The sequence below is a fragment of the Trachemys scripta genome, chromosome 1 (assembly GCF_013100865.1).
Source record: "Trachemys scripta elegans isolate TJP31775 chromosome 1, CAS_Tse_1.0, whole genome shotgun sequence".
In the NCBI taxonomy this organism is placed as follows: Eukaryota; Metazoa; Chordata; order Testudines; family Emydidae; genus Trachemys; species Trachemys scripta.
In genome coordinates, this window is record NC_048298.1 from 182,985,823 (window position 1) to 182,998,818 (window position 12,996).

A 12,996-nucleotide genomic window follows, 5' to 3' on the forward strand; every position below is an offset into this window, starting at 1 on the left:
GAGAATAGCTGGAGACCAATGCAATTCAATACTAGAAGGAAGTTTGACCTTAACAAACCTCACCAATACTTAAATGGATGACTCAGGGTAGAATACAAAACAGACTAGACTAGAGCAATCATCCATTAATTTATTATAATCCTGCCAAATCTCATGTCTTACAAAAGATTCATGCAAGAGAGTATCATGCCATCTACAGCCATCTCTCATGAACTAACAGTTTTTCCTTTAAAATCAGGAACCACTCTCCCTAATACCTGCTGCATCCACTGGTGCCAGTTGTTAACTCACTCTTACCCCTTCCACATCCAACACAGAAATTCCATCGGTTGAAAGGGAGGCTGAACAACCACCTTGCCCCATGCTCCACATAACCTGCTCAGGCTCCCTTCTGAACCCCCTATTTTCCTTTAATCTCCCTCCCTACAGTTTCCCTCCCTGTTCTCCACATTCCCTTGCAAGTGTGCAGATGCGTCCATATGTGTATGCGTGCACACACACACAAGCACCAGTTTTCCTCAATTTCACTGAGATTCTCCTGCCCTCTTTGTCCCATCATGTTCACCTAGTCCTCACAGTATGTCTGTTCGTCTCCTGACAGCTAACATCCTCCGAGAGGGCAAGCTAGGTTCAATCCTTTGAGGACAATGTGAGATGGTGATCATCTTTACCTAAACTTCTGCCTGACCAGACTGCAGGGAAGTGCCAGCCATCTTAACTAAGGATAATCTGTGGCTTCAGTTCCACTGAAACAATCATACATGGTGGATACATTGAAAAAGAGCAATTTTTTGTGTTTACAGGAGATTTTATGACCTTTAATCCTAAATATTTCTGTTCAACAACTACCCATGGTTGCAGATCACCTTAAGAGTCACCTCTCAGCCAATTTTTTTTGTAAATTTAAACATAAAATCTGAAGAACCCTAACAAATTTCAGCTAGAACCAATTTCAAACACTTCCTATTCCAAATTTATTACACTAAAACAAACAAACAAAAATCTACACAGAAAATTCAAAGGACATAAAAACTAACACTGAAATTTCACACTGAAACCACCCAAAGACAAGTAGAGAAAAAAAGAGATGCATGTCCTATTAGAATACCATCTTATGTCTGGACTGGCACCTCCATAGTATGATCTCATGATGATCTCTCATGGGCTTTACACTGGAATAAATCCACTGATTTCAGAGAAATTAATCCTGATTTACATGGATGTAAATAAGAGAATCACTATCATGGGGAAGATTCTCCAGTCTTTAGATTTAGAATATCCTTATTCCACAAGTAGTCCCAGCTTAATTACGTGACTACCTGCATGCATGAAGTTACTCATAAGCATAAACATTTGCAGGGTTGGGAGCTAACTTGATATGGGTATAAGAATCTGGCTCTGTGTTCGTATTTCTAATCCACCCACTGTGCAATGGGGTTTCTGGGCACCAAAAGGGAAAGATAATGAAACAATTTTTCATAAAAGAAAATTTTGGAGGCTTCTTAGCTCATTTTTGAGGAATATTTTCCCCTAATCAAAATTCAAACCACAGTTTAGCTTTTCTCTTTCCTGAGAGTGCCTGGATTATATCAAATCTCTGCAATTGTGCTAATTCTGCTTTTGTGTGATTAAATTAGTTTTGACATTAGGCTAGGCTTGGAACCATTTTAAGGTACATATTACTGGGGAAAGGTGAAATTGTAATAATAACTTTTGTTTCCTTGATTGTATTATAAATCTGTCCAATGGAATTTAAGTAATTTAGACAAAAATGTCCTAAAGTATATTGACTTTTATACAGATTTAACTTTTTATAGAGTATATATTTTAAACCCTATAGACAATATTAGTATAACCGCATTTTATATCATGAATCATATGGAATAGGAATTTGTTTTGATAACAGACTTGCTTTGCCAACATTTTAAATTATTTTATAAAAGAGCTTGGATATAACCAGAATTTTATAGAACTTTTGTGGAATAAAAAATGTGAAGAATTACTGTAGTTTATTTATTTCCTTAAATGAACCACACCATAAAACGAGCCAGCACTTTAAAAAAAACATTTCCCTAGATGCTCTTAATTGCTGGGCTGCTGCACTACACCACTATGAAATGGCTGATGGTCACCATCTGGAGTTCTTTATTACACAAAGGGAAATCACTGAATAATATATTTAATTATATAACATGACGACTGTAATTAGCCAAGATAAAACATAATTACTCCAAATATAGGCTTTTAGAATCCTACCATGGCTTGGCTGGATGTTTTTAAAAATAGCTTTCCTCCTGCAAGCAGCTTAGCAACATGGGTTAATGTGCATTCAATTCCATCTATTTCTTACCCCGGAGTGTTTCTGTAGTGTATGTTGACAACTGTAGCATGTTTATAGTACAAACTGTACTGTGAATTAGGCATTTCAATTTGTTCAAGCTTTTCTAATGTAAGAAGAATGTGGGCAAAGCTAGCGAAACAAAAAAACAGGTTTTCAAAATCGTCCTTCATAAAGAAAGAAACTTTTTATCAACAGTAAATGCGATGTGAATAGGCCAGCAGAAGAGCTAATTGTTTTTGTTTAATGAGCACTGTGCATTTAGCTAGTGGTTATGTTGTCAATAGTGTGTGACCATATTAAACTATGAAGTCTACTCAGATTTATATTAAATAGATAAGCTCTAAATAATATAATGTTATTTTGGGAGGAAATTACTGAGTATCAGTTTATTTTAGAACTGGTTATGTTAGCTCAGGGGTGGGCCAACTTTTTTGCACGAGGGTCACATCTGGGAATACAAATTGTAAAGCGGGCATGAATGCTCACAAAATTGGGGTTGGGGTGCAGGAGGGGATGAGCGCTCTGGTTAGGGGTGCAGGTTCTGGGGTGGGGCCAGAAATGAGGAGTTCAGGGTGCAGGATGGGGCTCCAGGGTGGGATAGGGAAGTGGGGTCTGGGGTGTAGGAGGGTGTTCTGGGCTGGGACCGAGGGGTTCGGAGGGTGGGAGAGGGATCAGGGCTGGGGCAGGGGGTTGGGGTGTGGGAAGAGGTGCAGGCTCTGGCTGGGGGTGCAGGCTCTGGGGTGGGGCTGAGGGGAGAGGCTCGGGGTGCAGGTTCCGAGCGGCGTTACCTCAAGTGGCTCCTGCAAGCAGTGGCATGTCCCTTCTCCGGCTCCTACGCGGAGGCACGGCCAGGCAGCTCTGCAAGCTGCCCCATCCGCAGGCACCACCCCTGCAGCTCCCATTGGAGCGCCAGAGGGGGCCATTGGAGTGCGTAGGAGCTGGAGGGGGTCCATGCCGCTGCTTCCAGGAGCCGCATGGAATGGCCCCTGACCCTGCTCCCTGGCTGGAATGCTGGAGCACGGCAAGCCCCAGACCGCGCTCCCCAGCAGGAGCTTGAGGGCCGGCCCATGGGCCATAGTTTGCCCACCCGTGTATTAGCTGTAGGAGTTAAAAATTTACTTCTCAACACAGAATTTTGTTCAATAAGACATTTAAATTTTAAAATGCATTCATTTAGTCCTGGATATGTAACAAAGACTGTAGTTCAGACAAGAAACTTGACTGCACATCAAATTTTCAAAAGTGCCTAATGGCCTTTCAATGGACTTATGATCTTTTGGGCTTCTGCACTGCTCTGAATCTCCTGTGTTGTGGTCCCATCCTTAACATGCCCTTCCTGGCCCCAGCCCTGCTTCCAGCATGCCCCTATAATGGCCTTATGAGGGGATCCTCAGAAAGCAGACCTATAGCTGTCTGTCATAATGCATGTGATAGAAGAATCCTTCCCCACCAACTTGATCAGTTGGCAAGAGCAAACGGGACAAATGCCAACTTTTGTCAAAAAAGCGGCATGCAGTGCAAAGGAATGTGTGGGGGAATGAGTGGAGATGCCACCCCTTTGCAGGGGGGAAGGGCTTGTGCGGGGGCATGCAGGTTTCCAGCGACCCCAGCCTAGCGTGTGGGGGGAGGGCAGACAGGGTTCCAGCGACCCCAGCCTCATAGGGGTCTCACAGGGGCTGGGCGGTGCAGAGGGACTCGGGCGAGCAGCTCAGGCCAGCCCTGTGCTTAGGGGCGGGGAGGGCTCAGGCCAGCCCTGTGCAGTGTCCCGTTTTCCCTTTGGGAAATACGGTCACCATAATCACACACCATTTTCCCACAGAACTTGTCTCATTTAGTGAACATTGAATGTACTGTTTATTTTTATATTAGGTGCTGGAACTAGCCACCCCACTGGCTTGAAGTGGTTTCTATCATATACAGAGTTTACAGTTTGGTTTAATGTATCTCAGCACCCCCACTATACAAATTGTTCCAATACCCCTGTCATCTTATCATTCTCATTCAGTGTGTTATTTTATGCACACCATTCAAACTCTCTGCACCTAACTCTGCGCTGAATATAAAATTATATATAAATTAATGAATAATTAATAAAGGAATAATTTTTCAGGTGTGCAACTCCTACTGATTTCAGTTGATTGCCATTGATTTAAATGGGATTTTAGGCACTTCTGAAAATCTCACGAGGCATCTATCTGCATCTTTAGGCACCTGAATACCTTTTAAAATCTGGCCCTTAGTTAACATACCATATTTCTTTTCCTGCCACATAAAAATAGAAATAAATCTGAGGTAAAGCCAACTTTCTGTACATAAAGGTATCTATTTAGTTAAACAATTCTCCATTTCTACAAGTCTTTTCAAGACAACAGGCATTAACCAATGACTGAATAGTAGCAGATGTTCAACTGAAGCACTGGGTTTTGTAAGAGAACTGAAAAGAGAATAGACGTGATCTCAAGCCACACATGGCTTGAGTTTAGCTTGATTCAGTTATTAGTATTTATTATTTGTATAAAGGTGGTGCCTAGAAGTACCAGCCGTGGACCAGGGCCCTGTGACATTAAGATGATGATGTTATGTTTTGGGGAGATTCCAGGTCAGTCAGGGGTTCTGTCACCCTTGTAACTTTGGGTGCTGTCATGCTATGCTGCTATGGCTCATAGTCCTGATACCAGTAGCCACCCCACAAGCATAAAGGTCTCCCCCTAACTTCCAGCAGCCTAGTATCAGAGGGGTAGCCGTGTTAGTCTGAATCTGTAAAAAGCAACAGAGGGTCCTGTGGCACTTTTAAGACTAACAGAAGTATTGGAGCATCATTGGTCTGATGAAGTGGGCATGCACCCCGAAAGCTTATGCTCCAATACTTCAGTTAGTCTTAAAGGTGCCACAGGACCCTCTGTTGCTCTTTCCAGCAGCCTAGTTACTCCAAAGGCATGAAACCAGCCCCCCAGTTATCAGTTCACTTTGGCACACACACTCCACACAATTTACACAACAGAGACCTGCTTGGGGTAAAAACAAACAAAAAGATTTAATAGAAAATATAAAGAGGGGGAGGGATAGCTCAGTGGTTTGAGCATTGGCCTGCTAAACACAGGGTTATGAGTTCAATCTTTGAGGGGGCCACTTAGGGAATCTGGGGCAAAATCAGTACTTGGTCCTGCTAGTGAAGGCAGGAGGCTAGACTCAATGACCTTTCAAGGTCCCTTCCAGCTCTATGAGATAGGTATATCTCCATATATTATAAAAATCAAAGATGAAATAGTAAGAAAAAGCAAACACATACAATTTACACAGAAAACAAATACAAAGATGCAACTTCAGGCTTTGCATTTCTATGTTAAATTCCCTTTTCTCATACAAGTTACCTATTGCCTTTGAACAGTTTCCCAATATGCCCCCTACCCCTCAGGGCGGATCCAGCATTCACAGAAAGCCCCCTGCCTTTGAAAGTGTCCCTCAGTTTGGATAACTTTCATTTAATCTCTGCCCTTTTCACAGGGTTTGCAGGATTTTTTACCCCCTTCCTCTCAGACAGCGGTGATTCCTGGTGGGAGAAATTCCCTCTCAACTTGGTAGTCAGGGCATCTCAGTGTTTGCCCTTACCTGTAATGGTCCATCATTTGTCTTTTCCTGAGATGTACCAGGGATCGTTTCTTGCATCTGGTTTTGTGCAAACACCTGGTTTGAGAGGCGGCCCTCCCTGCTGTGAGGTGTATTTGAAATTGTAGTACAGGCCATGAGCATAGTATTCTATATACATAAATACATAGATTCATAACCACAGTGTGTACACATCTCATAATGATCAACAAGTTCAGAACATTATAAGCTTTCATTAAAGATCTTACTCGACATATTTTTAAACACAACAGCATTGTATACAACCAGTTGATTCAATTGCTTATTTTTTGGGGTTCAGACCCACTGTTCCCCCTTTAGGTGTCTGGACCCTGATTGTCACAGAGGAATACTAAAGATAGGTCTGTCACAGTTCAGGGCAACTGCACCCATATACCCCCTCTGTGGTCCAGCAAGCGTACCCACTCTAGGCTCCCGACTCCTCAGCCATTGCCTCTCTTGGGCAGAGACCCATGTCTCTGTCCCTTCTAACTGGTAGGGTTGCCAACTTTCTAATAGCCGAAAACTGAACACCCTTGCCCCACCCGCTGCCCTGCCCCTTCCCCAAGGCCCCGCGCCTGCCCTGCCCCTTCTTTGAGGCCTGCCCCCTGCTAACTCCATCCCCCCTCCCTCCCTCCCTTGCTCACTAGCTCATTTTCACTGAGCTGGAGCAGAGGATTGAAGTGCAGGAGGGGGTGAGGGCTCCAGCTGGGGGTGCAGGCTCTGGGGTGGGACCGGGGATGAGTGGTTTCAGGTGCAGGAAGGGGCTCTGGGCTGGGGCTGAGGGCATTTGGGTGTGGGAGGGGGCTTGGGCAGGGGGTTAGGGCACAAGAGGGGGTGTGGGCTCCAGGTGGCACTTACCTCAGGCACCTCCTCAGAAGCTGCTGGCATGTCCAGCTCCTACGCAGAGGCACAGCCAGGTGGATCTGCGCGCTGCCTCCACCCACAGGTGCCGCCCCCACAGCTCCCATTGGCCACAGTTCCCACCCAATGGGAGCTGCGGAGCTGGCTCTCGGGCAGGGGCAGTGTGCAGCGCCCCCATGGCTGCCCCTATGCCTAGGAGCTGGACATGCCAGCAGTTTCCCAGGAGCTGCATGGAGCCAGGTAGGGAGCCTGCCTGCGCCACCAACCGGACTTTTAACGGCCCAGTCAGCGGTGCTGACCGGAGCCGTTAGGGTCTCTTTTCGACCGAGTGTTCCAGTTGAAAACTGGATACCTGGCAACCCTACGGACTGGGTTTTTTTCCAGGATGCACTGTTCCTTGTCTACACTGATATTCCTAGTCAGACTGCCTAAACAGGCCAGCATCTGAACGTTGCTTATTCTTTGAAGACTATGAACAACGTAATTGCCAGCAGCCAAGTTACCCCATAGTTCTTTATAAGCAAGCACATTTATTCTTAAGGTGAAAACATTACAGAGAAAACATATTAAAAAGAATAAAAGAACTTACATGCATGCTAAACACTTATTTGGAATCTGGCAAGTGTCTGTCCTTCCAGCCCTTCCCAGGACGGATTGGGGCCTCTTTGGACATATCAAGTATTATCTTTGGCATTTAATAGCGTAATACCTCCCAGATATATTGCAGGAAACTGCCATATTTGACACAAGGTCGTGTGGCCATTAAACTCTTCACTTATTAAAATGAAATGAGATCAGGAGTATAAACGGGCCCTCAGATTATGTTATGGAATGACAGAAACAATAACCTACTCTTACCTTTGTGTTTTCTGGTTATGACCTTGTGGTTTCCCTTAAAAACACCATGGCATGTTAAAATATATTGAAAAGCTAAAATATTTCATTAAAATATTGAAATTTTGCCTTTCAAAAATCCCTGCAACTGGGATAATTTGCAAAGCATTCACCCAATTTATGTTACAAATGAATAATTCAAAGGAAAAGCATTTAGCCAGAAAACCATATGTAAAATGATATGTAGCATATGAAGAAGACAGATGACTCCCCTCCCGCTTCCCAGTAATAATCAGTGTTTCCACCATAATAACAGTCCTTACAATGTAGCTGCATTTCTGCTGCTTTTGATTCTCTTGGGGGCAACTACCCCTTTGCTCGCCCAGACTGAAGCTGTAGTGAGCCAGAAATTACACCAAAAAATGTTGGGTCAAGTCCAGGAAAAAAGAAAAACACGGCATTTAGTGGCTGTTTTATTTTTAACTCTGGGTTTTGCTCCCCAAGCCAGCTGGCCCTGAGAATGCTGGGGAGACACTGAACTCAACCACTTGTGGGAGGAGGTGCCTCCCATCCTTCATCAGTAAGCTTTCTGCTTGATTCAGAAACAGCACTCACCATTTTCAAGCCCCCTCATCCAGTCTTCCTTGGCCAGAAAGCTGGTATCCACAAAGCAAGGGCTAATCAGCGAAGGATGGAACCCTGAAGGATCTAGGAAGGTCATCAGAAATGGAAGAGGCTTCCCCTGAAAATGTGCAATTCCAGATTAAATGAGCCCTCAGTCTCTTTAATGAACTTCTTTATGAAGATATCAGTAGGGACTAAGTGTTAAATGTACAAGTATTAACATTCACATCGTGGTTCCTTCTCATTGAGGAAGTTGTCCATGATACTTTTGACAAATTAAAATCTGCTTGGGCAGCTTTCATATCTCTAATTTCCATAGTGTCAGTTCTGCTTTTACATATTACTATGGATTTGCAGTGGAATAGCTGACGGCAGATTTGGGCCCAATATTTCTATTATTCAGATGCATACATGAGGGTCCCATTGACTTCAGTCAAGTTATCTTACCAATGTATGGTGTACTGTATTTGTTAGCCTGTTCAAATGCAGGGTTATGGCTTCACCACTACATGGCAGAGCTTTATATTACTAATGCTTTGCATAGTTGCCTGATATTCTGGTAACAATTGCTCCAGTAAACTGAGCATATGTACCTGCCTAAACAGCTTCTGAAACTGTGTTTTGAGTTGTGTCCAGTGTTGAGTAGAATGACAAACCCATACAGTGAAAAACACAACCGCATGTAGCCAGGGGAAGAAATTGGCCTTCAAGGAAATCTAAGACTAGATTAAGATCTGACACATTTGGATCTGACATGTTTTCATTATAAAGTGTATACCATTCGATATGCATTTGAGTCCTATTCGCTAAAAAGTTTCAGTTAACAGGAGACAGTTTACCTGGCAAAAATCCCCTCCTCCTCTTCATCGTAGGAATGGTAGTAGGGCCTTCTTTCAGCCCTACCAAATCTCTCCCCTGCGGTTGCAAAAGATACTGGAAGCCAAGAAGAAAAAATGGTGTGATGAGAGAGGAATCATGGTGCCGTTGTCATTCCCAGCAGGATAGAGCTGTACAAGACTTGCCCTGTTCCTCTTCATTCTGTGCTGTGTGTGAGCATATGTGTCCTGTTTGTTTACAACTATAAACAGATGCTAGCCAGGAGGGGGCTTGAGAAGGTTTGAGGCAGAAGCTCTACAGCAAAGCAGTGAGAAAAAAAATTAGGAATAATGCCATTTTCCTTCTTCTAATGAAGTTACTTGTTCAGTGTTAGAGGAAGGAGACTCTTTCTGTGACTTCTTACCAGTCATAGGACACGGTCCTAAATTGATTTATTTTGAACCTCCGTAAGTCAGAGAAAAACAAAAATGTCAAAATTTAGCCCTGCCCAAGACATTCAGTGAGAAAAATCCACAGAAGGTTTGACGGGATGGAGTGAATCATTAAGCTCAGAATCTGTTAAAGAGTTCTAATCCCTGCTCTACCTCTGACTAGATAGAAGGCCATGGCAAATCAGATTCCTTCTCTGCTTGAATTTCACCATCTGTAAAATAAAGGTTGTAATTTTAGCTTCCTGTTTCACAGGCAAATTGGGCAGGTTAATTATTGGGGACAAATCTGAATTCACTTACTCTACGTTTACACCAATATAATTCCATTGTTCTGATTTACACTAATACAAGTGAGAGGAGAATCCAGCCCAACAGCTTTACATTACTTTGAAGAACTACCGGTATATACATATCTAGTATTATCTTTGGCATTTAAATACAAAGGTAGTAAATGCTTTAGAAATATCCAAATTAGACAGCAAGAGCCAGAGTCAGTTTTATATATAATGAAGCTCTTCAGCAAGTGCACTGATAGTCTCAGATGGAAAGTGACACAATATATGAATGAAAATATTAAGGTATTACTATTATTACAAAACGTATATTTACTGTGATTGGTGTTTCTAATTTCTTGAACTTTGCAAACTCTGCCTTTAATAGACAGTCACTTTGTGAACTACTACTTTTACACACTTTGCAATTCCTGAGGAGTTTTTTTAATGAATTATATAAACAATAACAATCAAGGTGTAGGAAATTTCCTGGGGATTAATGACTGGCTGGGAGGAACTGAAGGCCTAAGGCACAACCAAGGATCATTAACCCAAACAAATTGTCTTGTGCCAAGATTGTTATTGTTGTTATAAACTGCAGATGGAAAAAACACTGTCATGTGGATTTTTATTGGAGATGCAGTTATAATTGTTATATTTAGTGCATTTCAGAATTAATTATATTCAGGAAAATTACATTAGCCAGTCAGATTGCCAGAACAACACTTCATTCATCTTACTATCTTTACTATATTTACTGGAACTATCATAAGCAAAAATTTTTTTTCCATGTGCTATTGGTGTTTGTGCATAATGCTTTTATACATTTTGATTCTTATCCTAAATGTTATATTTCTAAAGTTTGTTTCTCACTCACACAAAACACCCTTGTTTGACTAGAATACTGCTTTAAATTTATTACATTTTTAAAACTGATGTTTCAAAATATTAGCAAGAAAAAGTGGGTGAGGAAATGTCTTTTATTGGATCAATTTCTGTTGATTAAAGAGACGAGCTTTTGAACTTACACTGAGCTCTTCTTCAAGTGAAAATATGGCTGTTCACAAAGGCTGGCCATTTGGAAGAGGTTATATTTAACTAGAGAGCTCTTAAAATAGCAAGGGGTAGCGAACCCCATAAGAGTCATAGGAACTCCTTTAGGGGAAAGTTATACTAGTGACTTAGGCCTAGATCTTCAAAGATATTCAAGCACTTAACTCCTACTGAAGTCAATGGGAGCTAAGCACCTAAATACCTTTAAGGATCTACGCCTTAGTGCTGTAGGCTAACACTCACATTTAAATTCATCACCTAGTATTTTAGTGGTTTTTAAATTAATACAAAGTACTAATTGTTTTGAACTGGAGTTTACTATATTTAAATACATAGTTTACTTACATTTTTTCTCAGTCAGGGCCTGACCCAAAGCCCAATTAAATCCATGAAGGGACCCCCAATGACTTCACAGGACTTTCAATCAGGACCTTGATCATGATCGATCCCAATTCTTTTCACTTGTTAAGGAGAAGGAAGAGAAAACAAAACCTAACTTTGACACTGCCTCAAAAGTAATGGTTCTCAAATGAGTCTGTTACCACAGGGCAAAGATTTAGGACTTGTATGTGGAACTCTAAACAAAGTCCACGAAAGCTTATGCTCTAATAAATTTGTTAGTCTCTAAGGTGCCACAAGTACTCCTGTTCTTCTTTTTGCGGATACAGACTAACACGGCTGCTACTCTGAAATCTAAACAAAGTATTTGCATTGCTGGTCTCATATGGGAATATGGTAAAATTCACTGTGACTGTGCTTTAACCTCAGCTGAATTTCCCAATTTATGACACTTAAGAGCTAAGTGCTGGGTTGGATTGGGATCACAATATATGAATGCGAAGTATTAAGGTATTATTATAAAAAGCATTGTTTACTATGATTTGCGTTTCTAATTTTTATTTGTGTTCCAATTATTATCCTTAGTCGCAACCATAACATACTTTTACTGTCATGGTAAGCCCCTCTTAAAGTGCTAATTATTGTAGCTTTCTTTACAAGTCAAATTCTATTTTTAATCCATACTGCAGTATTAGAAAAACCACAGCCATTGCAGTATGACCTCTGCTTCAGTTCTTTCAATTAAACCATTAAACTACAGCTGCTCTCAGCGTACTACATGTCATATCCTGAATGAGTGCTAACAAATTTTTGTGTTTTAGTGAAAGGTTCCCACTGAGTAAGGTGAAATTCAGACCATGAGCTTTTCCTGTTTACTCATAATATTGCAATAAACATGACAGAAGCTTGGTATGTGGACAATTTCTGCAAATAAACAGACCCTCTAAATCCTTTTAGGAGCAAGACTGTGATAATTAGATTATTTTAGAGAACAGATTTGACTCAAACTCCTGGATGGATTGGAAAAAATATTGAGGATAAACACCTAAGTCCTTCCAGAGTAACTTGGCAGGAAAGTGGAATAATAGCATTAATTTAAAAAACACTGCCTCTTCAACTATTAGCTTTCCCATCAGTATTTAATTTTAGGAAACAGTGCTCAGGGCCTTGTGTTTCAGAATGGATAAAAACAGAATGTTTTCAGGAAATATTTCACTGAGATATTTTAATACTGTTAGTAGAGTTGTCAGTCGTTCGGTTTTTGATCAGATCGCTTGGTCAAAAAGGGACCCTGGCAGCTCTGGTTGGCACCGCCGACCAGACCATTAAAAGTCCAGTTGGCAGTGCAACGGGGGCCCGGGACTAAAGCAGGCTCACTGCCTGCCCTAGCTTCGCGCAGCTCCCGAAAGCAGCCATCAGGTCCTTGCGGCCCCTAGGCGCATGGGTGGCAAGGAAGGCTCCGAGAGCTGGCCCCACCCCAAATGCTGGCTCCCAGCTCCCATTGGCCTGGAACCGTGACCAATGGGAGCTGCGAGGGTGGTGCCTGTGGACATGAGAGCACCATGCGGAGCCTCCCTGGCTGCCCATGCGCCTCGGAGCTGCAGGAATCTAGCAGCCGCTTCCTGGGAGCTGCAGTAAGTGCCGCTGGGACCCCACATCCCAACCCCCTGCCCCGGTCCTGAGCCCCCTCCTGCACCCCAACCCCCTGCCCCAGCCCGGAGTCCCCTCCTGCACCCAAACTCCGTCCCGGAGCCCGCATCCCCCCCCAACACCGCAA

General features: G+C 42.6%; 1 protein-coding gene and 1 long non-coding RNA gene across 15 annotated transcripts in view; one reads left to right on the top strand and one right to left on the bottom strand.

Moving 5' to 3' along the window:
• LOC117889314 overlaps positions 1–12,996 on the bottom strand; it is a 147,700-nt gene that overhangs the window by 115,372 nt on the left and 19,332 nt on the right. For 4 of the 7 annotated variants that reach the window (XR_004648440.1, XR_004648443.1, XR_004648445.1 and 1 more), the window contains 3 exons: positions 11,226–11,341; positions 9,127–9,767; positions 8,279–8,405 (listed from right to left, as the gene is read on the bottom strand). This is a non-coding gene — a long non-coding RNA (uncharacterized LOC117889314). Of the gene's footprint in view, positions 1–5,950; positions 6,051–8,278; positions 8,406–9,126; positions 9,768–11,225; positions 11,342–12,996 lie in introns of all 7 variants that reach the window. The other 3 variants (XR_004648442.1, XR_004648441.1, XR_004648444.1) reach the window with 3 other exon arrangements.
• N6AMT1 (N-6 adenine-specific DNA methyltransferase 1) overlaps positions 1–12,996 on the top strand; it is a 53,627-nt gene that overhangs the window by 9,340 nt on the left and 31,291 nt on the right. The window lies entirely within an intron of this gene.